This window comes from Phyllobates terribilis, unplaced genomic scaffold (assembly GCF_046119375.1).
Source record: "Phyllobates terribilis strain yellow unplaced genomic scaffold, ASM4611937v1 Scaffold_1__5_contigs__length_1240528914, whole genome shotgun sequence".
Classification (NCBI taxonomy): Eukaryota; Metazoa; Chordata; class Amphibia; order Anura; family Dendrobatidae; genus Phyllobates; species Phyllobates terribilis.
In genome coordinates this window covers 319,561,040-319,586,410 of record NW_027362761.1, presented here as the reverse complement: position 1 = coordinate 319,586,410, position 25,371 = coordinate 319,561,040, and the positions used below count along the sequence as shown (strand labels likewise).

Sequence of the window (25,371 nt, the reverse complement as noted above, 5' to 3'; positions counted from 1 at the left end):
TGCCAGGACCTTTTTTTCTTCATTATACAGAATTAAACTTTGTATTGCCATTCTTGTTCAATCTTATTTAATCTAGTCTGCTTGTCTCTCATTCTTGTTCTATGTGTATAAATGCAATCCGTAAATTATTCATAAACATAATCTGAAGTTAAAGGGGTGTGACAATAAGAGAGAACGCTCAATGGTTGACAGATCATGGGACTCCCAATGACTGGCAGAGAGGTTGTGGAAAAAGAAGGAGACTCCATGAAATATGCTAATCAGACTTCCAATCCATTATACTAAGTTTGAACCCAAAGTTCTTGGTTTTGTATCAACAGACATTAAGACTTCTATAGATAAAGGGCCCGATTCATCAAAGCTTTTACATCTGTATTCTGGTATAAAAAGCTTTGAAAAATCGCAAAATTTGGGCACAATTCGAGGCTGCACTAAAATTTTGCAACTTTTGGTGTTAGTCCATTTTTGCCAAGCTCCAACAAAGTGGGCGGAACTGAGGTGGGACAGGGGCCTGGCAACCCCCGTTCGTCAAATTCATGAGAAGCTGCAATGTTCCTTACATCACACATCTTACTCAAGTCCCTGACTGGAATAAGATTTGTGGAGAGGCACACACCACTTTTCAGGTACTTTTGATTCATTAACAGGTGTGCATCTTTCAATGAATCAGGAGCGTTTGACTCCATCACATTTCCTTTTTAAAAACAGCATGATGAATGGCCAAAGTATTTTCTACACTAAGAAGTTCTACACTAATTTGGCTTCTAACAGTGTCATGGGGAATGTGATTTCCTTATGGCTGCTCTCCCTTATATTTAGAATTGCTTCTGCTCAGAAAGGAAGTTATTCAGTTAATAGAAGAAGATTAGAGATGTGCTGATATACAGTTATCTAATATATAAGTAAAGGATTTCCAATGTTAAAAATGAAAGGGTTTAATGCAGTGATACATTATTAAAAGGTTTGTCTGGTCTTGTAATAAAAGTCTGCAGTCACTCCATGTGAACACAGACTTCTGAATTGTTACAGGGTGTGCACCTCACGCTGTCAGGATTCTCTGGTATTCCCAGTGAGAGTGGGCCATTTGCGTACATCCAGTCACGTGCCGACTAAACATGCTCGGCCTCACTCAGTACAAGTGAATTGTTTGAGGCTGAACACATCTAGCCGGAATATGTGTGGACTTATACAGATCACATATTTGTGGTCACATGACCGCCTGCTAACATTGGCCACACCAGAGAATCCTGACAGTGTATGGTGCACGCACTGTGAGGATTCAGAGGTCTACATTCAAATAGGGTGACTGCAAACTTTCATTAGAAAACTGGACAATCCCTTTAGGCTACATTCACACGTTGAGCTTTTGGTGCTTTTTGATGTTGCAGAATTTTTGCATCATTTCTGCATCTATTATTTAAATTAGGTTACTTGCGTTTTTTCATTGCGTTTTTGTGTGCATTTTTTAACATGCATTTTAGACTCCGTGTTTTTTGCATTTGTCGGTGTGTCATTCTTTAAGTAAAGCTGTTTTCTTTTTGACACTTCCTGTTTTTTGCTTCTACAAAACTTCATTGATACATTTACTGTAGGTACGGATTACATGCGTTTCTTAATGCATTTCTGCCGTGGAAACGCACTAAAACCAAGTGTGCATTTTTTTTGCTGTGTTTTTTTCTGCATCTAATGTAAGTCTATAGGGAAATTCCACACAGAAAACTCAGTGTCTCCGCAAGAGAAATTGACATGTTGCGGATTTGAAACGCGCACCGCAGGTCAGGTTACACTGAGTAAAATAAAAGCACAGTGGGCATGAGGTTCCTAGAAGTCCCATCCACTTTGCTGGAACTGTAAGACGCTGCGTTTTTGATGCAGTAAAGACACGCAGCTTCAGAAACGCACCAAAACTCATCGTGGGAACGTAGCCTTAAAGTCTTGTAGACATAATTTGATAATTGAGATCTAGTTTGCCATATTTATATTAGAAGTTGCAATTATGAACCTGTCACTAACAACTGGTGTCTTCCCCTCATGCTTCAAACATGCCTCAATCACACCCATCCTCAAAAAGCCCTCCCTTGACCCATCCTCTCTGACTAGCTATCGCCCCATATCACTTCTCCCCTATGCCTCAAAACTACTGGAACAACACGTCCATTCTGAACTGTCCTCCCACCTCTCCTCCGGCTCCCTCTTTGACCGCCTACAGTCTGGTTTCCGACCGCACCATTCTACTGAAATTGCACTGACTAAAGTCACCAATGACCTACTAACCGCCAAATCTAAGCGACACTACTCCGTCCTCCTCCTCCTAGACCTGTCATCTGCCTTCGACACAGTGGACCATTCCCTCTTACTACAAACTCTCTCATCTCTCGGCATCACAGACTTAGCCCTATCCAGGATCTCTTCATACCTAACAGACAGGACATTCAGTGTCTCCCACTCACGCACCACCTCCTCATCTCGCCCCCTATCTGTCGGTGTCCCCCAAGGTTCAGTCCTAGGACCTCTGCTCTTCTCCATCTTCACCTTAGGCCTGGGACAGCTCATAGAGTCTCATGGCTTTCATTATCACCTCTATGCTGATGACACACAGATCTACCTCTCTGGACCCGATATTTCCTCCCTACTAATCAAAATCCCACAATGTCTGTCCGCTATTTCATCTTTCTTCTCTGCTAGATTTCTAAAACTTAACATGGACAAAACAGAATTCATCATCTTTCCGCCATCTCATTCAACCCCCCCAACTGACCTATCTATCAATGTCAATGGCTGTCCACTCTCCCCAGTCCCTCAAGCTCGCTGCCTTGGAGTAACCCTGGACTCTGATCTCTCCTTCAAACCACATATCCAAGCCCTTTCCACTTCCTGCCGACTCCAACCCAAAAATATCTCCCGGATCCGCACATTCCTCAACCATGAATCTGCAAAAACACTAGTGCACGCCCTCATCATCTCCCGCCTCGACTACTGCAACCTCCTGCTCTGTGGCCTCCCTTCTACCACTCTTGCACCCCTCCAATCTATCCTAAACTCTGCTGCTCGACTAATCCACCTGTCCCCCCGCTATTCCCCGGCCTCTCCTCTCTGTCAATCTCTTCACTGGCTCCCCATTGCTCAGAGACTCCAGTTCAAAACCCTAACCATTGACATACAAAGCCATTCACAACCTGTCTCCTCCATATATCTCTGACCTAGTCTCCTGTTACATACCCGCACGCAACCTCCGATCCTCACAAGATCTCCTTCTCTACTCCCCTCTTATCTCCTCCTCCCACAATCGCATACAAGATTTCTCCTGTGCTTCCCCCCTACTCTGGAACGCTCTACCCCAACACATCAGACTCTCGTCGACCGTGGAAACCTTCAAAAGGAGCCTGAAGACCCACCTCTTCCGACAAGCCTACAACCTGCATTAACTACCGCTGCATGACCAGCTCTACCCTCACCTAATGTATCCTCACCCATCCCTTGTAGACTGTGAGCCCTCGCGGGCAGGGTCCTCGCTCCTCCTGTACCAGTCGCTGTCACATTGTGTTCAAGATTATTGTACTTGTTTTTGCTATGTATACCCCTTTTCACATGTAAAGCAACATGGAATAAATGGCGCTATAATAATAATTATAAGAGTTTTTCGGTGCGTATCTTGTAACTACTGTGTTTTTGTTAGGTAAATTTACCTAAAATAACCCGTTTCTGTAATAGTCCAGAAAGTGGTATTTCATCTAACATAAGAAGCACACTCAGTCATGTCACATCACAAAAGAGAAAATCTGTTCTTGGGTCAGGGGCTTTCATCTGGAGAGAAGTGACCTCTGGTGAGAACATTCCTGGATCTGGAGATTTCTCATTAGATTTCATATTGTAGAAAGTCCACTACAGCGGAATAATTGTAGTATCTACATTAGAGCAAAAATGATCATTTCAATTAGCACAAAGGGACTTTCAAGGTGAGAGATGCTGACAATCCTACAATAAGTATAAACTGGAAACAGAAAGGGTCGAGCTCTGCATTTGACAGAGGAAGTGTCATTAGAATTCCTGTCTGCTGAGAATGGCTGTCACCGCTGTTTCACGTGGAGAGGCTGTTAAACATAATCACAAGACTGAGAGGAACATTCTTCTTCCTCTGGAAAGCAGCCCAATTCCACTATCTGACAGGAGAAAATTTTTTGAAATGTGAAATGGCAGCGTTTGGAAAACTAATGCCCTTTTCCTCCTAAAAAAGAGATATTGGAAGACAGCAGGGAGTCTGGTACAGGTAGTATCTATTCCTTCTCTGCAAGATGCTGCCTCCAGGAAAATAAAATGACTTCTCCTGATTTAACCCATCCACTACTTTTGATGTAGTAGCGCTGCTTCTGTGTTTGAAAGTCATGAATTTTGAATATAACACATACACTTCATTTTCCATTGGGATGTAATAATCAGAGGCGAAGGTTTTCTATGCTAATCTCTATAGAACTGTAGAGCGTTGCGGCTGAAGAATATAGGTATATTTATGTCCTGTTGCCTTTACAGCACCAACTTATTCTGCAGAACGATGCAGAATTGATCATTAATTACTCTGTGTCCGCAGTAGGGCTCACAATCTAATCTCCCTATAAGCCCTGGGCTACCTGGAGACTTTTTGTAGAGCTACTGGTTGATTTTAATTGCATAGAACTTAATGTATTCCTTTGGACTGCAGGTGTGGCACAGTAGTTAAAATCAATTAGTTCTGCTACAAAAAGTCTCCATATAGCCCAAGGCTACAGCAGGCACATGCACACCAATATTCCTAGGAAGCCAATTAACCTATCAGTAAGTTTTGGAGTGTGACGATAGCACAATAAAAGGTTGTGTTATAAAATAGTTGTAGAAGGGTTAAAACATTTAAGGGGTGGATAAAAGCTAATTAAATGTCTGCTTACATATAATTTTTTTTATAAACATTAAAATGGTTATGAGTGCCTAAAGGGAACTTATCAGGAGTCTATGTACAGCACCAGGAGTCCACTAGGCTGCTTCCTTGTCTTTTCCCCACCCAGCTTTACTTCATTGACAGGTTTCTCCCTAAATGCAGAGATCTGTCACCTAAGCTGAGGAGGGTGGAGAAAAGCCAGACAGAACCTCTTCTTTCTGTTCCTGCCTCATTACATAAGCTACCTTGTGTTGGATGCCCCACAGTGTTTCTGAGTAAAGCACAATATTTTGTAATGAGGGAGCCTCCCTGGGTATCATGCTGACTATAGTTCTCAAAGCAGAAAACGAATGATGGATTGCCTTCATTGCTAATTTGCAAATCTTATTAATTCGAGCAATTATTCCCATCCTATAAAAATACTGTTCATTGGTTGGAAATTAGCACCATCTCAGTACAATAAAGGGGTTCTACCCAGGGCTGTGGAGTCGATATGCCAAACCACCGACTCAGACTCCTCAGTTTCCCTAACTCCCGACTCCACAGCACGGCCTCACTACTGAGCATGTACATAAAGTGCAGCACAGATTCAGCTCAACTAAAAGCCCAGATCAGGAATAGAACAAACATTTATAGGACATTTCATAACTTTACCAAATTCTTCTGAAAACATTTACTGCACATCCTGCATTGTACTACTGTACCCAATTTATTATATATTTTAGGAGTCTGAGTCAGTCCATTTTATACTGACTCCAACTCCACCAAAAAGGGCACCGACTCCACGACTCCGACTCCACAGCCCTGGTTCTACCACAATAAATAATCAATAACTATTAGTGATGAGCGAGCACTAAAATTCTCGGGTGCTCGAAGCTCGGATCGAGCACATTGGAATACTCGGGTGCTCGACTCGAGCAACGAACCCAATATAAGTCTATGGGAAACTCGAGCATTTTTCTGGCGGTGCCCCCCGGCGGTCTGCAGAAGGTCAAAAATTGCCCAAATCGATGGGAACGGTGCTCAATTAAACGTCAGGCAGGGTATATAGGAGGGTGCATGAAAAACATAGCAGGGCAATTGGAACACACTAGTGCCCTCCGATTTTCATGCACCTGTCTCTTTAAAAAAGCCGGCCGGCAATTCATCAGCGGCATACACCTTTACCCGACAATTTAGAACAGAAAGAATAGAGCATCACACATAGATTAGATAGATATAAACATGTCAGTCACATATATAATAAGTACAGTGACAGTGTTGATTACTGTACTTGTCATTTAGTGTTAAAATAAAGGATTTCTTAAAAAAAAAATTGGTGTGGGGTTCCCCGTAATTTTAGTCTCTAGCGGAGGTTAAGCAGACGGCTGGGGCAGCTGTTTGAAGCCTGGGAAGGGGGTAATACCCACGGAGCTTCCCAGGCTACTAATATCAGCCCCCAGCTGAATACCTAGCCTTTACTAGCTATTAAAATGGGGGACCCAAAAAAAAATGACGTGGCGTCCCCCCTATTTTAATAGCTAGCAAAGGCTAGGCAGACAGCTGGGGGCTGATATTCATAGAATCATAGAATGGTAGAGTTGGAAGGGACCTCCTGGGTCATCTGGTCCAACCCCCTGCTCAAAGCAGGATTCACTAAATCATCTCAGACAGATGTTTGTCCAGCCTCTGTTTGAAGACGTCCATTGAAGGGGAACTCACCACCTCTCGTGGCAGCCTGTTCCACTCATTAATCACCCTGTCAAGAAGTTTTTTCTAATATCTAATCTGTGTCTCCTCCCATTTAGTTTCATCCCATTGCTTCTAGTCTTTCCTTGTGCAAATGAGAATAAAGATGATCCTTCTACAATGTGACAGCCCTTGACATATTTGTAGACAGCTATTAAGTCTCCTCTCAGTCTTCTTTTTTGCAAGCTAAACATTCCCAAATCCTGCAACCGTTCCTCATAGGACATGGTTTGCAGACCAGTCACCATTCTGGTCGCTCTTCTCTGAACTTGCTCCAGTTTGTCTATGTCTTTTTTAAAATATGGTGCCCAAAACTGTACACAGTATTCCAGATGAGGTCTGACCAAAGAGGAGTAAAGACCGATAATGACTTCACGTGATCTAGACTGTATGCTTCTGTTAATACATCCCAGAATTGTATTTGCCTTTTTTGCTGCTACATCACACTGTTGACTCATGTTCAGTCTATGATCTATTAGTATACCTAAGTCTTTTTCACATGTACTGTTGCTTAGCTCTATTCCTCCCATTCTGTATATGCTTTTTTCATTTTTATTGCCCAGATGTAGTACTTTGCATTTTTCCCTGTTAAAAACCATTCTGTTGGTTGCTGCCCACTGCTCCAGTTTATTTAGGTCTTTTTGAATCCTCTCTCTCTCTTCTCTAGTATTAGCTATCCCTCCTAGCTTTGTGTCATCAGCAAATTTAATCAGTTTACCCTCAATTCCTTCATCTAAATCATTGATAAAGATGTTGAACAATACAGGTCCCAGGACGGAGCCCTGTGGTACCCCACTTGAGACATTCATCCAGCTGGATGTGAAGCCATTTACAACCACCCTTTGAGTCCGATCACTAAGCCAGTTATGAATCCACCTAACAGTTGCCTGGTCCATTGCATACTTGGTCATTTTTTCAATAAGGATGGTGTGAGATACTTTGTCAAATGCTTTGCTGAAGTCAAGATATACTATGTCTACAGCATTTCCCTGATCCACCCAGTCAGTGATTCTGTCATAGAAGGAAATTAAGTTAGTCTGACATGACTTGTTAGTTACAAACCCATGCTGACTCTGGTTAATCACTTCATTCTTATCCATGTACTTACATACATGTTGTTTAATAATTTGTTCAAAGATCTTTCCTGGTATAGAAGTCAGACTCACCGGCCTATAGTTCCCTGGGTCCACCTTCTTCCCCTTTTTGAAGATAGGAACAACATTTGCTCTTCTCCAGTCTTCTGGGACTTCTCCTGTTCTCCAAGAATTTTCAAAGATTATGGAGAGTGGTTCTAAAATTTCTTCTACGATCTCCTTCAGTACTCTGGGGTGTAATTCATCTGGACCTGGAGACTTGAACTCATTTATGTTAGCTAAATATTCCCTCACAATCTTTCTGTTTACAGATAACTTGGATTCCTCTATTCCTTTAAAAGGACAGTGAAGATCAGTTGATGTTACATTTTCTTTCTGAGAGAAAACAGATGCAAAATAGGAGTTAAAAAGTTCGGCCTTCTCAACATCCTCTCTTACCATTTCTCCATTTTCATCCTGTAAAAATCCTATAGCATCTTTGACTTTTCTTTTACTTTTGACATACCCCCAAAATCCTTTTTTATTGCTTTTGACATCTCTTGCAAGCCTTAATTCATTGTCAGCTTTAGCTAACCTGATACGTGCCCTGCAGGATCTGCAGACTGCATTATAATCTTCTTTAGATATGCCTCCCTCTTTCCATTTAATAAACATTTCTTTCCTTCTTTTTAGCATGTGTTTAAGTTCTGTGTTCATCCATCCTGGTTTCCTTAAATGCTTCCCATTCTTTCTACTTTTCGGGATTGTTAACGATTGTGCTTTGAGAATCTCATTTTTAAAATTTCCCATCCTTCCTGGACATTTTTGTCCTTAAGGACATCCAGCCATTGGATCCCTCCTATTCTCTTTCTGAGTCTCTTAAAATCTGCCTTTCTAAAATCTAACCTTGAGGTTTGAGTCTTCACATGTCTTCCTCCTCTAGTTATCCAAAATTCTATAATAGCATGATCGCTGCCTCCTAGGGTCCCAGCCACCTTTACCTCCTCAACCATTTCCTCCCTGTTTATAAGGATTAGATCCAAAGTAGCAGATCCCCTTGTTTTCTCCCCTACCTTTTGGAAGATAAAGTTGTCAGCAAGAGAGGATAAGAATTTGCTTGACCTGTTAGTTTTACTTGAGAGAGATTCCCAACAAATGTCTGGATAGTTGAAATCTCCCATGACCACTACGTCATATTTTTTGGAGAACTTGGTCATTTGATACATAAAGAGTTCATCCATATCTTCAGCTTGCCCAGGTGGCCTGTAGTAAATGGCTACAATGGTGTCCTTTCCGTTGTTCTCTCCTTGTATTCTTACCCAAACAGTTTCCACAGAACTCCCAGTCTCTGAAGCTTCAATCTCTGTGCAGATATACGCTTTTCTAACATACAATGCGACACCTCCTCCTCGTTTATCAAGTCTGTTTCTTGCAAATAAGTTGTATCCTTTTAGCCTTTTATTCCAATCATGTGTATCGTCCCACCAAGTTTCAGTGATTCCAATGACATCATATTTCTTTTCCTGCATTAGTAGGAAATTAGTATTAATAGCCCAGGAAGGGCGCTATGAATATTGGCCCCCTCCCAGGCTAGAAACACCAGCCGTCAGCCGCCCCAGAAATGGCGCATCCATAGGATGCGCCAATTCTGGCACTTAGCCTCCCTCTTCCCACTGCCCTGTAGCGGTGGCAGTGGGGTAATAGGGCTGGGGTTGATGTCAGCTTATAATGCCAGCTGACATCAAGCCCAGGTTAGTGATGGAGAGGGGTCTATAAGACACCCCCATTACTAACCCCATAGTCAAAGTAAAAAAAAAACAATTTTTTTTAATTATTTCATGAATTTCCTGAAATAATAATAAAAAAATTGACGTGGGGCTTCGCCCTATTTTTGTGTCCAGCCAGGTACAGCAGGCAGGAACGGGCTGCCCCCAACCACCAGCTGTCTATTTGTACCTGGCCGGACACAACTATATAGGAAAGCCCTTTTTTTATTATTATTTCATGAATTTCATGAAATAATTAAAAAAAAAAATACGTGGGCTTCACCCTATTTTTGTGTCCAGCCAGGTACAACTAGGCAGCTGGGTGCTGGAATTCGCAGCGCAGGGAGTCCCAAGCTTTCTGGCCCCCCTCCGCTGCAAATTGCAGTCCGCAGCCACCCCAGAAAATGGCGCGTTCATAGAAGCGCCATCTTCTGGCGCTGTACCCAACTCATCCAGGGCCCTGGTGCGGTGGCTCACTGGGTAATAAAGGGATTAGGGCCAGCTTGGTATTATCAGCTGGCACTAAGCCCGAAATTCATGGGGTCACGCCAATATTAGACATGACCGCCATGAATTTCTAGTAAAGTATTTAAAAAAACAACACCCAGAATAAAGTCCTTTAAATGAAATAAACACACAATTTTTTAATGTTCTAAATTAAACCATACTTACCATCACACCCATTCCAGCTGAAGCCAATGTCTTCTGCAATAAAAGTAAAATAATAAACCAACCTCATCCTTACCTTTCCATGGTTCCCAGGACAGCTTCAGCTCTGCTACATTCACATGACAGGCTGGATCGCAGCTAAAAGCTGCCATCCAGCTAGCCATGCCGCAGACACTGAGAAGCGCAGGCATGCTTGCGCTCCTCAGTGTCTGGCTGTGATGGCATCCAGATGAGCCGAGTTCAAGTCCAATGAACTCAGCTCACCTCATGCACGTCACTGACAGCGTGGGAAAATTCTCCTGCGCTTGCAGTGAGCGCAGGAGAATTCTCTCACGCTCACCGCATGCGCAGGAGAATTCTCCCACGCTGTCAGTGACGTGCATGAGGTGAGCTGAGTTCATTGGACATGAACTCGGCTGATCTGGATGCCGTCACAGCCAGACACTGAGGAGCGCAAGCATGCCTGCGCTTCTCAGTGTCTGCGGCATGGCAAGCTGGATGGCAGCTTTCAGCTGCGATCCAGCCTGTCATGTGAATGTAGCAGAGCTGGAGCCGTCCTGGGAACCATGGAAAGGTAAGGATGAGGTTGGTTTATTATTTTACTTTTATTGCAGAAGACATTGGCTTCAGCTGGAATGGGCGTGATGGTAAGTATGGTTTAATTTAGAACATTAAAGAATTGTGTGTTTATTTCAATTAAAGGACTTTATTCTGGGTGTTTGCATTTTTTTTTAACCTTGACTATGGGGTTAGTAATGGGGGTGTCTTATAGACGCCTCTCCATTACTAACCTGGGCTTGATGTCAGCTGGCATTATAAGCTGACATCAACCCCAACCCTATTACCCCACTGCCACCGCTACAGGGCAGTGAGAAGAGCGAGGCTAAGTGCCAGAATTGGCGCATCCCATGGATGCGCCATTTCTGGGGCGGCTGACGGCTGGTGTTTCTAGCCTGGGAGGGGGCCAATATTCATGGCACCCTTCCTGGGCTATTAATATCAGCCTCCAGCTGTCTGCCTAGCCTTTGCTAGCTATTAAAATAGGGGGGACCCCACGTCATTTTTTGGGGGGTCCCCCATTTTAATAGCTGGTAAAGGCTAGGTATTCAGCTGGGGGCTGATATTAGTAGCCTGGGAAGCTCCGTGGGTATTACCCCCTTCCCAGGCTTCAAACATCTGCCCCAGCCGTCTGCTTAACCTCCGCTAAAGACTAAAATTACGGGGAACCCCACACCAATTTTTTTTAAATAAATCCTTTATTTTAACACTAAATGACAAGTACAGTAACCAACACTGTCACTGTACTTATTATATATGTGACTGACATGTTTCTATCTATCTAATCTATGTGGGTGTAACGGGTCTGGGAGGTGGAACCTCTGAGCAACTATACAAAGGGGCAGTCCTTGTAAGGAAGCGGGTGGCTCCTAGGGAAGGCGGGCAGGTAGTCACGGCAAGTGACAGGGACAGTCTCTGGGTAGAAGGGCAGGAGGTCACGGCAAGTGACGGGGACAGTCTCTTGACAGGCGGATGGTCACGGCAAGTGACAGCAGGGTAAGAGTCTCTAGACGGGCAGGTGGTCACGGCAAGTGACAGCAGGGAAAGAGTCTCTAGATAGGCTAGCAGGCAGGTAGCAGGTGAGTGCTCCCAGGTGAGCGGGCAAGAGTCTCTGGACAGGCAGGTGGTCACGGCAAGTGACGGCAGAGCCTCCAGGTAGGCTAGCAGGCAGGTAGCAGGTGAGCGCTCCCAGGTGAGCGGGCAAGAGTCTCTGGACAGGCAGGTGGTCACGGCAAGTGACGGCAGAGCCTCCAGGTAGGCTAGCAGGCAGGTAGCAGGTGAGCGCTCCCAGGTGAGCGAGTAAGAGTCTCTGGACAGGCAGGCAGGTATCAGGCAGGTATCTGGCAGGGACTTCCTGGTCCGCAGGCGGACTGATCCATAGACAGACTGGCAGGTGCTGGTAGGCAGACTGTCGGACCACAGGATAGCAAGCAGGTAAGCAGATATCAGGCAGGTAACAAGCAGGACTCTGGCAGGTGACTGGCAGGTAACTGGTAACGGGACCTGATGGCTGAAGCAGAGTTGAAAGGCTTTGCAACAACATTGCTCAGGCACCTCCATTTTGGAGGAGGTGCCTTATATATGGTGAGGTCCTCCGGCCATTGGCCGGGGACTCCTTAGGACGGCGTGCGCGGCCTAAGCACAGAGGCTGGGAAGCAGCGCGCGCTGCCAGCAGAGCGGGAGGAAGACGCCGGGCACGGAGCGGAGAGGTGAGGGGAACGGCGTCCCTGCCTAGCAGGAGGCAGGGACGCCGACGCTACAGTACCCCCCCCTTTAGGCCCCCCCTTTTTTAGGCCAGACAGAAATTTATCTAGGATGAGCGGGGCATGGATGTTCTCCCGGGGCTCCCATGTTCTCTCCTCAGGACCAAACCCCTTCCAATCCACTAGAAAAAAGGTCCTTCCTCTTACCCTTTTGGTGGCCAGAATGTTCTCTACCTCAAACTCGTTTTCAGCGGAAACCGGAGCAGGAGGCTTACCTGTAGACTTGGAAAAAGAGTTAAGTATCATGGGTTTGAGTAGAGATACATGGAAGGAGTTGGGAATCCGCAAATTGGCCGGGAGTTTCAATTTATAGGCCACCGGGTTGATTTTGATAACTTCCAGTGGGCCGATGAACCGAGGCCCTAACTTGTAGGAAGGAATCTTGAGCCGGACATATTTGGACGAGAGCCAGACTTTATCTCCAGGACGGAATTGTGGTGGATCCAGACGTCCCTTGTCAGCCTGTTTTTTCATCCGCTCGGATGACTGAAGAAGTGCGGATCTGGTACTTTCCCAAATGGAGGAAAATTCGTTAACGAGAGATTTCGCAGCCGGATTGTCCACCAAGGTGGAGACGGGAAACGGGATCCGAGGATGCTGACCGAAGACTACAAAAAACGGGGATTTGGAGGAAGATTCGCTCTCGTGATTATTGTAAGAAAATTCGGCCCACGGTAAAAGATCCACCCAGTCGGAATGGTGAGCATTAACAAAGTGCCGGAGGTAACTGGTTAAAATTTGGTTGATCCGTTCTACTTGGCCATTGGACTGTGGGTGATAAGCGGAAGAAAAGTCCAAGGTGACTCCCAGCAGTTTACACATGGCTCGCCAAAAACGAGAGGTGAACTGAACCCCTCGGTCGGATACGATGTGGAGAGGAAGACCATGAAGACGGAAGACATGATGGATAAAGTCTTTAGCTAACTCTGATGCAGACGGGAGACCCGGCAGGGGAATAAAGTGAGCCATTTTGGAAAAGCGGTCAGCGACCACCCATATGACCGTACAACCGGCAGAGACAGGGAGGTCCGTTATAAAGTCCATAGCTATATGCTGCCATGGGGCAGCAGGTACAGGAAGTGGAAGGAGACGGCCGGCTGGCAGATGTCTCGGAACCTTGTTGCGGGCGCAGGACACACAGGCTGAAACAAAATCTATTACGTCCTTGTGCAGGGTAGGCCACCAGTAATGCCGGATAATAAGCTGGAGGGTCTTTTTCTGACCAGCGTGGCCAGCTAGCTTGGACGAGTGTCCCCAGTGTAGAACCTTCTCACGATCAGGAACAGTTACGAACGTCTTACCGGGTGGAAGACGATTTAGATTCACGGGGGCCACCTGCATTACTTTGGCGGGGTCGATGATGTGTTTAGGCTCCTCTTCAAGATCAGAGACCAAAAAGGATCGGGATAAGGCATCAGCTTTGATGTTTTTGTCAGCCGGGCGAAAATGAAGAATGAAATTAAAGCGGGCGAAGAACAAGGACCACCGGGCTTGGCGCGGGTTAAATCTCTGGGCACTCTGGAGGTAAGCCAAGTTCTTGTGGTCCGTGTAAATTATTACCGGGTGAGGAGCCCCCTCGAGCAGGTAACGCCACTCCTCTAGTGCCAGCTTAATGGCCAACAATTCTCGGTCTCCTATAGAATAATTACGCTCAGAAGAGGAGAAGAGTTTGGAGAAGAAGCCGCAAGTTACCATTCTTCCGGAAGACGACTTTTGGTTAAGTACTGCTCCGGCTCAGGAGGAGGAAGCGTCAACTTCTAGAAAGAATTGTTTGTTGCCGTCTGGACGATGCAGCACAGGGGCGGAGGAAAAGGCTCCTTTTAGGAAAGGAAGGCCTCCTCTGCTTCGGGCGGCCATTCTCTGGGATTAGCGCCCTTACGGGTGAGTGCCGAGATAGGGGCAGTCCGGGAAGAGAAGTGCGGAATGAAGAGGCGGTAGTAGTTGGCGAAGCCCAGGAACCGCTGAATAGCCTTCAACCCCTCTGGTCGGGGCCACTTCTGGATGGCAGACAGTTTCTCAGGGTCCATTTGTAGACCGGTCTGAGAGATTATGTAGCCCAGAAACGGAAGCGAGGTCTGCTCAAAGAGGCACTTCTCATATTTAGCATAGAGGTGGTTCTGTCTGAGCCTGAGCAGGACCTGATGAACGTCCCTCCGGTGAGTGAGAAGATTCGGAGAGAAGACCAAGATGTCGTCCAGGTACACCACCACGCAGGAGTAGAGAAGGTCACGGAAGATGTCATTGACCAACTCTTGAAAGACGGCGGGAGGGTTACAGTGACTGAAGGGCATTACAAGATATTCATAGTGGCCGTCCCGGGTGCTGAATGCCGTTTTCCATTCATCCCCCTGACGGATATGGACCAGATTATACTCCCCACGGAGGTCCAGCTTGGTGAAGATTCTAGCCCCCCTCAGACGGTCAAATAATTCAGGAATGAGCGGAAGGGGGTATTTATTCTTCACTGTGATCTGGTTAAGGCCTCTATAGTCTATACAGGGACGGAGTGAGCCGTCCTTCTTTTTGACGAAGAAGAAGCCTGCTCCCGCCGGGGAGGTAGATTTCCGGATAAATCCCCGGGCCAGATTCTCCTCAATATGTTCAGACATGGACCGGGTCTCAGCAGCGGACAAAGGGTAAATACGCCCACGGGGAGGAGTAGCGCCGGGCATCAGGTCAATTGGGCAGTCGTATGGTCTATGAGGGGGTAATGTCTCTACTTCTCTTTTATTAAAGACGTCCGCAAAAGACCAATAGGGAGCCGGTAGGCCGGGTAGATTGGCTGGGGTAGGAGAAGGACGAGCAGGATGAACGAGAACTAAACAAGTCTTATGGCAGTCCTGTCCCCAGTGAAGAACTTCTCCGGTCTGCCAATCAAGCACGGGTGCATGTTTCTGGAGCCAAGGTAGGCCTAGCAAAAGGGCGTGAGAGAGTCCAGGCAGAACATGGAAGCAGATGCTCTCAGAGTGCAGCATTCCCACCTGCAGAGTTATGGATTCGGTGAAGAGTTGGATGGGATGTGGTAAGAAGCCCCCATCCACGGCGGCGACAGATAAGGGTACAGCCAGAGGTTTGGTGGGAATGCGGTATTTCTCTACCAGGGACTGAGAAATGAGATTTCCGGCAGCTCCAGAGTCAAGTTGAGCCAGTTCAAAATAACGGTTTTCCCCGCAGATGATAGAGACCGACAGCATTAGAGATGGAGAGGGTTTATTTCTGTCTAGCGCGACCTCTCTGAACGATCCTAGACACAGGCGTTTCCCAACCTCTCCGGACAGGAACGGATCCGGTGCTCCTTACTGCCACAGTAGAAGCAGCTCCCCTCGGCACGGCGTAATTCTTGACAGGTCTTGACCATCTTGGTCTGGTCGACCTGCATAGGCTCGGGTGAGTGCGCCGGGGGAGTAACAGAGGAAGTGACGGGTCTCTGGAAGGTAGGGACAAGGCGTGGAAACCTCCTCTCACGGGTGACCTTTTGGTGCGCTCCTGGAACCGGATGTCAATCCGGGTGGCAAGTGTAGTTAAGTCGTCGAGAGTGGTAGGAATGTCCCGACCGGCGAGTTCATCTTTAATACGGCCGGACAGACCCTCCCAGAAGACGGACACCAGGGCGTCGTTATCCCAGGCAAGCTCCGAAGCAAGGGTACGGAACCGTATGGCATATTGGCCCACGGTGAGACTTCCTTGGAGGAGGCGTAGCAGAGATGAGGCGGATGAGGTCCTCCGTCCTGGTTCGCCGAAGACCTTCCGAAAAGCCATGAGAAAGGCTGGCAGATTGGACACCAGGGGGTCTCCTCTCTCCCATAGAGGATTTAGCCAAGCCAGTGCCTCCCCCGTGAGATGGGACATGATGAAGGCTACTTTGGCTCGGTCGGTGGAAAACTGGTGTGCCAACAGTTCGAAGTGCAGAGTGCACAGGTTAATGAAGCCCCGTGCCTGACCGGGATCTCCGCCAAAACGAGGCGGGGCGGTGAGGCGGGGACCGGGAAGAGATGCCATGGAATTGATGGGCAGCGACACTGCCGGGGTAGGAGTCGTGCGACTGGAAGCAGGTCCCGAAGAGGTAGTCAGGGTGTCCAGGCGGGAGTTAACACTACGCAGGTGGCTCAGGATGGACTCCTGTTGGGACCTCTGACGAGAAAGTTCATGACATAGGTCCCAGAGCAAGGGAGCTTGGGTGCCACCGGGTACCATGGCCCGAGCAAACTGTAACGGGTCTGGGAGGTGGAACCTCTGAGCAACTATACAAAGGGGCAGTCCTTGTAAGGAAGCGGGTGGCTCCCAGGGAAGGCGGGCAGGTAGTCACGGCAAGTGACAGGGACAGTCTCTGGGTAGAAGGGCAGGAGGTCACGGCAAGTGACAACAGGGTAAGAGTCTCTAGATGGGCAGGTGGTCACGGCAAGTGAAAGCAGGGAAAGAGTCTCTAGATGGGCAGGTGGTCACGGCAAGTGACAGCAGGGAAAGAGTCTCTAGATAGGCTAGCAGGCAGGTAGCAGGTGAGCGCTCCCAGGTGAGCGGGCAAGAGTTTCTGGACAGGCAGGTGGTCACGGCAAGTGACGGCAGAGCCTCCAGGTAGGCTAGCAGGCAGGTAGCAGGTGAGCGCTCCCAGGTGAGCGGGCAAGAGTCTCTGGACAGGCAGGTGGTCACGGCAAGTGACGGCAGAGCCTCCAGGTAGGCTAGCAGGCAGGTAGCAGGTGAGCGCTCCCAGGTGAGCGGGCAAGAGTCTCTGGACAGGCAGGTGGTCACGGCAAGTGACGGCAGAGCCTCCAGGTAGGCTAGCAGGCAGGTAGCAGGTGAGCGCTCCCAGGTGAGCGAGTAAGAGTCTCTGGACAGGCAGGCAGGTATCAGGCAGGTATCTGACAGGTACTTCCTGGTCCGCAGGCGGACTGATCCATAGACAGACTGGCAGGTGCTGGTAGGCAGACTGTCGGACCACAGGATAGCAAGCAGGTAAGCAGATATCAGGCAGGTAACAAGCAGGACTCTGGCAGGTGACTGGCAGGTAACTGGTAACGGGACCTGAGGGCTGAAGCAGAGTTGAAAGGCTTTGCAACAACATTGCTCGGGCACCTCCATTTTGGAGGAGGTGCCTTATATATGGTGAGGTCCTCCGGCCATTGGCCGGGGACTCCTTAGGACGGCGCGCGCGGCCCCTTTAAGAGAGGGGGAGCGCGCACGCGCGCGCCCTAAGCACAGAGGCTGGGAAGCAGCGCGCGCTGCCAGCAGAGCGGGAGGAAGATGCCGGGCACGGAGCGGAGAGGTGAGGGGAACGGCGTCCCTGCCTAGCAGGAGGCAGGGACGCCGACGCTACAGTGGGATGCTTTATTCTTTCTGTTCTAAATTGTCGGGTACCGATGTATGCCGCTGAAGAATTGCTGGCCGGCTTTTTTAAAGAGACGGGTGCATGAAAACACTTATTTTTTTTTTAATAAATCCTTTATTTTAACACTAAATAACAAGTACAGTAACCAACACTGTCACTGTACTTATTATATATGTGACTGACATGTTTCTATCTATCTAATCTATGTGTGATGCTCTATTCTTTCTGTTCTAAATTGTCGGGTACCGGTGTATGCCGCTGCTGAATTGCCGGCTTTTCATGTTTCACTGTGAGCACTGTTCCCATCGATTTGGGCAATCACTGTAATGCCACAACCACCATGGCTGTGACATTACAGTGAGTGGCAGACAATCCCTGCATGATTCGTGCTCTAAATAGCGCCAAACATACAGGACGGGGACCCGAGCTCCCGCCCGAGCATCTTGAAAGTACTCGGCGAGCTCCGAGCGTCTCGAGTACTGAGATGCTCGGGCGAGTACCGAGCAGTGGCGAGCATGCTCACTCATCACTAATAACTATCCATAAGATATGTGATAAATGTTAGATTTGTCGGGTCCGCAAGCTGGGGCCCCCAACTTTCCCTGGTATGTGGCTCTCTATCACCATGTCCTTTCTTCTTCTGCTGAGGTGAGAAGGCGTTTGTATGGAATGGTGGTCATGTATATTTACTGACCTTCCTTTCTGGGCATTATGGTTAACAGCCAAGTGTAGCTAAGGATCTTATCGATCAAATCTTATTGTGTGAAAATGTGTTAATGTTATCTCCATGGGATACAGTGAATGTGAATACAGTGGAGTTCAATCACATAGGAACATTTGGCACTTCTACTGGTCACTTTATGATTTCGGATTAATTGCATGCAATTGTAATGCCAATGTTCAGCTGCATAGGCATGAGAAAGGTGGTATTCAGATTTAATTGGTGTAACAAAGTCATAATAATAACTTGAACAAATGTGCGGCACTACCTGCTGAGATTTAAAGTTCTTTACATTAATCTCAGGATACAGAATGGCAGCTATATGTACAGGGGCAGACATATCATTGGTGCAACCTGTGGCCAAAGGGGTAAGAGGGCCACTAACCCCTCCAAAGCAAGTGGAATTGTGCACTATGATGAGCTCTTGGGCTGCAAAGGGCCCATATATTGTCCTTGCAGAGGGCCCATATATTGTCCTTGCAGAGGGCCCATATATTGTCCTTGCAGAGGGCCCATGTATTGTCCTTGCAAAGGGCCCATGTATTGTCCTTGCAAAGGGCTCATATTGTTCTTCTGAGCAAAGGATTTTAAACGTCACTGGGTAGAGCCTCATGTTTCTTAATAATAATAATAATAATAATAATATTACTACTTGGATTGTTAATACTGCAGATATTTTCTGCATTTTTCTACTCAGTGGCAAAACGCATGACAATAAGAACCCCTGTAATATATCTTATCACAGTAATCTGCTTCTTTCTCCTCCTGGATTTATCTTTCACTCTTCATTCATTGGTAAAATCCGTATTCAGTGAAGATTGATTTTCACATTACTCAGATAGGATGATGGCAGTTGGTTCTTTTAAAATTCTGGTTAGAGGAAGAAGGATCTAGAGGCAGACACAAACATTCTATTGCAAGTTCCATAGCATTTTATGGGCACCAACTGCCGTCTCCTAATTCAGTAATGAGAAAATCTGTTTTCACTGATGACAGATTTTACCTGTGATTTAATAATTTTGAGAAAGAATGATTTGTCCAGGAATAGAAAGCCACAGATTTCACTAATAAGATATATTACAACAGTTCTCCTTTTGACATATACTATTGAATCATAAAAGACAAATTAAAGTGATGGTTAAAGCAATGTTCACATCTGGGTTGGATTTGTGTCCCACATTCCCTTATACTGTATCTACTAGGAAAAAAATTGTGGAGCATTTAGCCCTAATTTTTTTTCATGCTAAAATGATGAGCACCATGGCGAAATGCTGACTGGCCCCAATACAGGTGAATTGGATCCCTTGTTCACTGTTAGATTCCGTAATGTTATGGATCAGGCCCTCCTTTGAGTTCATCATTTGGCTCCTAAGACGGAGCAGAACAAAGTGAATTGAATAGCACAGATGTGAACAGAGCCTTATTATGTTAAGATGAATGTGTTTGATTAAAAACCCTGTTTAGTTTGAAAAATATATTTCCCGAAGAACTTGATTGTAGAAAGAGCTAAATCACCAGACTCTCAAAAAATACAATAATTCATCACTGATTCTTCACACTTGAGGACATTGACAGAATGTATGATTCATCTCTGCAGGATGCATTAGCTCCTGTAGGCACTTTATGTTTCCTAATTTCAATCTCGTACCTGTTTTTACAGTCTTATTCTACAATTATTTTTAGAAGATCAAAGACTTTATACTTTGGGTACATTGATGACTGAAGATACTTTGTTTGATGCTCTGGTCACTGGCAATGTTCTGATCCTGGTTAAAAGCTCAGAGAAAATAAACATGCACAGCTCACCATGCCGTGCCGTGCATCTCATATACTCGGAAATCTTTTCATGTTTATTGTATTTTGCTCGACATGTAGAATGACTATTAATTAACAAGTTTTGAGATCCACCTTATTGGATTTTTTCTGCAATAACAACATTCAGATATTTTTCATTTAAGTTTCCTGACGTCTTACTGGGATAGTGGTTCCTTTAGTTACAATGGCCTCAGGTTACAATATTTCACATGATTATGGCTTTTCCTGGGTAATCATATATTCAAATCAAATTCATCTTGCAGTGCCAGAAGCAGTGCTGATCTGTAGTTCATGTGATTGGCTAGAAGATTATTCCAGGCATTCAACTGGTGAAATACCTAAAATAGTGCATTATATTAAGACAAATAGAGCTAATCAACATATTCCAGGTTATGTGCATGCACAGATCTACAGTGCAACATGTACTGCCCTGCTCGTTATCTGTGCTGAATATACTGTACTGTTATCTACTGCTATCTACCTGTACTGCTTGTACCTTATTGCCTTGTACATACACTACATGTACCCTCCTGCCCTTACCTATAGTACTAATAGTATACTGCTATCTGCCGTTCCTATATGCACTGCTCTCTACCTGTGCTATACGTACTGTATTCCCAACTAATTATGCACAGATAAATTCACAACAAATTTGGTGCAAATTGATTAATAAATAACCCCACCATCCTGCAAGTATTAATTGTATGTCATGGCTATAGGTTTGCTTTTTTAACCATCAGTGCATGCTTTTTGAACAGTTTCATTTGGTTACATTATTGTGGAATTAACATTGACTGTCACAGAGTAAAAATCTAACTTTTCACCTATTACACTTTAATATTCCTTAATTTTAGACACAAGAAATAGTAGTCATAGAACTGGATTGTGGTCAGAGATAGCTGGATCAGAGTCAGGAGTTAGAATACAGGTGACACGCCTATGAACAGTGCTCTCACCTAATGTATTTACTTTACACTATGGGGCGATTTGCTAAACTAAAATCAACAGAATCTAGTTTAAAAGTTTAGTCGGAAACTGTCTATCTATGTAATGTAATAATCTACCGAAATTCTGTTTTTAATATACTTTAATTAAAGTCATCTGTCCCCACCCTGAAATGAAGTGCACCAAAATTGCCCCAATATTTTCATCTAAAGTAAATTACCCCTAACATGGCTTTAACGGGTTTTCCATCTTCAAATTATTTTACACCATTGACTTTTCCAATGTAAAATTAATAAAATCAGCTGTACTTACATCCCCAGGTCCAGCGCTGACTCTCTGGTGCTGCTCCCTGTGGTTGTTTTCAGACTGTAGCAGTGACATCATAACTACATTGTAAGTCACCACTGTAGCCAATCACTGGGCTCAGTGGTGAAGTAGATGGTACCAGTGACTGCAGTGATTAGTTGCAATTTTGGCACATCTTCGACTTGCCTGGTATACTCATAAGTTAGACTTCAAGGGGGATCCCTAGAATTGTCATAAAATGGCCCCCTTCACATAATTCAAATGACAGCCCATCATAGTCACATGTCAGGACTGGCTGCAGTCTTAAGAAATATAGCTCCTAAAACCTGTGTCTCAACTGACAGAGGAGCAATATTTGTAAGCACACATACCAGAGCTGCCATACAATTGTGTGACAGGAGAAGAAATAAATCTTCTCAGCTGACTGAGCTCAGAGGACTAAGGCTGGAGAAAAAAAAATTGTGTTTAGTCAGCTGAGAAGATTTTTTTTCTCCTGATGTCACAGCCCTTCTCTTTAGCTGAGGGGGATATGGGTGCTTCTGATACTGGCGAGCACGTTCGCGCAACACTATACGTCATATTAGCTTGTTTATACAAAAGTTTAAATTGTATATTGTGAGTATATTTGAGTAACGTATGGGAATAGACACAAGACAGAGGAAATTAGCTATATTTTTGAGTTTTGCAAACCAAGAATGCCGAAATTTTAAATTTCTCAACTTCTTCATTTTGCAGATTTCTCGTGGATTTTCGATTCACAGTTCCCTCTTTCCTAAGTAAGTGTTTATTTCTTTTTTTTTCACAAGTAAAACCTACACATGAATTCCTCATTTCTCCCATGTAGGGTATATGCAATATCTTTTTCAGGTGGACATGCTCCGTAAGCTGCCGAAAAAAAGTTAAAAACGTTAAAAAAAATTAACATATGTATTTATATTCAAAAACTACTTGCTGTGCATAGGTTCATAGAGCTTCTTTTAACCTCTTCAGGTTTCCAAAGATGTGTGACCTGACCATTTTTCAGGGGGCTTTCACTTGGAAGCCGCTCACTAATTAAAAAAAAAAAAAACGATGGCGGACAAGGACGTTGCAGAAAGCTCTCAATGAACGCAAAAAAATGCAAAGACTTTGCTTCAGGACCCACACACTGAGGTATTCTTAAGTGTCTTCCTCCGAAAAACTTGAGTTTGCAGACATCTAAAAAACATCATTTGCACATACCCTTAGATTGCTATATTTTGCTTCACCGGCTTCTATGTATTTTGAATGTAAATTTTCTTTGAACTGTGAAGATAAGAGCATACTATTTAATGTTTTAACTCATGCAACCTTGTGACTAAAATCACATTGATTCTGAAACTTGTTGGTTCTTGTTCAGGACAATAAGTGTGTGTATGTGAAAAAAACTATAGTTAAGTAATCAAACTAACAGAAAAAATTGTGCCTTTATTGAGCCATGTGGTCCTAGAAGGAATTAAAACGTTGCTGTAACCACAAGGCTCAATATAAGCGATACTTATTGATACTTTTTATTTATATGTATGTATATATATATATGTACATATATATATATATATATATATATATATATATATATATAGTGTATATATGATGCTTCAGATAAATATACACTTCCTTTGAAAAGTAAGATTTTAATTATTATTTCACTGAACATAAGATCAATTTCCAAAACTTTGACAAGACTGAGTTTCATAGAACTTTTTTTTTTAACTCATAACATGGGTTAGGTTGGAAAGGGCACGTCTACAAAGTGCACAGGGTGATGGTAGCATCTTCTCTTTCAATATAGAGCTGTACATCTGTGAATTCATGAAACCATCAATTAAATGCAGCTCCCCGACACCAGCAGCACTCATGCAGCCCCACATAAGGACATTGCCACCACCCTGTTTCATTGTAGGCACCATGCATTTTTTTTTGTACTTCTCATCGTTGCCAAACCAAACAGTTTTAAGCCATCAGTTCAAAAATATGCATCTTGGTCTGATCATTCCACAGTATAGAGTCACAGTAGTCTTCATATTTTTCAGCATCGGCTCTAGAAAATTGTAGGCAGTCAGGATATCCAAAGCCATCTCAATTGGGTTGAGGTTAGTGATGAGCAAGAATGCTCGTTACTCGAGAATTACGAGCGTGTGTTTTCCGAGTTTTCTCGGGTGTTTTCCGAGTATCTTCGGCGTGCTCGAATGTTATGTTTGAGTCACTCTGTGTGCATGATTTGTGACTGTTTGACAGCTTTAATACATGTGAGGAATGCTTGTTTGTTAGGCATTCCTCACATGTATTAAAGCTGTCAAACAGTTGCAAATCATGCACACGGAATGACTCAAGCATAATATTCAAGCACGCTGCAAATACTCGGCGAGCACCCAAGCATGCTTGACCAGTAATGTATATGTATTCATATGATGTAATCTACCAATGATTCAAATTCAGCAAATCACGCAAACTTAACTAGGAAATTTGATTTGCATAGAAGTTATTTGATGCAAATTGAATGTTCCTTATTATGCTCCAGGGTCTCTCCAGACCCCAGAGCATAATAAATATAGAATACAGTACATATTATGAAAATACTTGCCTCACTGCTCACCTGGCCCACTGTCTGGTCCTCTGAGACTCTTGTTTTCTGCTTCTCTTGTGGTGTGCATCCTGTTTAGCCCGCTTCAAGCTATGCCGAGCCTTCTGGTGCCTCTGATGTTATTTCGCATTTTTTCACTGCACATTATGACATCATGATGTGCGTACCTTGAGGCGCTGACTAGGCCTTGGGTGACACATATCGTAACATCATGATATCAGGATGCAATGGCACTGCACTGAGCGAGGTCAAAGGCCTAGCATCAGAGGCCTCAGAATAGTGTAGCAGGCTGAAGATGATGGGTGTGACAAGGAGGATGAAAAGGAGAGGCCCAGAGAATGATATGTAGGGTTACAGGGGTGGCAGGATAGATGAGCTATGAGGTAAGTATTATTTTATTTTTTTAACCTTTTGCCGGCCCACTACAGTTTATCAAAATAGAGACTGCAGCTGGCCTCCATTTTGCTGAATTTGTGAGGAGCCAAATGAAAAAAATATATATTCTGGAGATTAAATTTGCTTATCTCTAATGTACGTATATGTACAAATATGTGTACTAAAATTAATTTTAGTCAAGATTTTGAAAAGACAAATACAAAAATCAACAAGCTTTCCTATTCCCTAATTAAAAAATATTTTAGGCTGAGCTGTGAGCCCTGAATGCACCGCTGTCTTCACCGTCCTCGTAGGGTTTCTGTAAGGGGACCAAACAAGCGACTAAAGGGAGGATGCTTTAACACATCAAACCAAGGTTTTTGGAACGTGACAATACGGGCGGCGGTGTGCAGACATGCATTGTCATGCAACAAGACAACGCCTTCGACGTGCAGTCTACTACGTTTTGTCCAAATATATCCATTCTATGCACAAAGTCGAAAAATATCGGCACAAGACACCCTCAGACCACAAAAAACAAATCAGACAGTGAAGCTAGCAGAAGTTTCATTTTAGCCCTTTTTAGAGATCATTTCATCCTCAACTTGCTTAACTGTTCACAATAACAGTAATTTCGACCAGGGGAGCCCAACCTTTTACATGCCACTGTATATATGTATATGTGTATATATACTGTGTACATATATATGTATAGTATGTATACAGTGTGTGTATACATTTTGTATACCACTGTTAGTGTTTACCTTCTGAGGGTATAACGTATTCTAAGTAGCATAGATAGAAAGCAAATGAAGTTT

The 25,371-nt window shown here is 44.7% G+C and overlaps 1 protein-coding gene across 15 annotated transcripts in view; it reads left to right on the top strand.

Moving 5' to 3' along the window:
• ARVCF (ARVCF delta catenin family member) overlaps positions 1 to 25,371 on the top strand; it is an 892,847-nt gene that overhangs the window by 334,153 nt on the left and 533,323 nt on the right. For all 15 annotated transcript variants that reach the window (XM_073675591.1, XM_073675659.1, XM_073675564.1 and 12 more), the window contains one exon: positions 22,312 to 22,352. The gene's annotated coding sequence lies outside the window, so the exon portion shown is untranslated. The remainder of the gene's footprint in view (positions 1 to 22,311; positions 22,353 to 25,371) is intronic.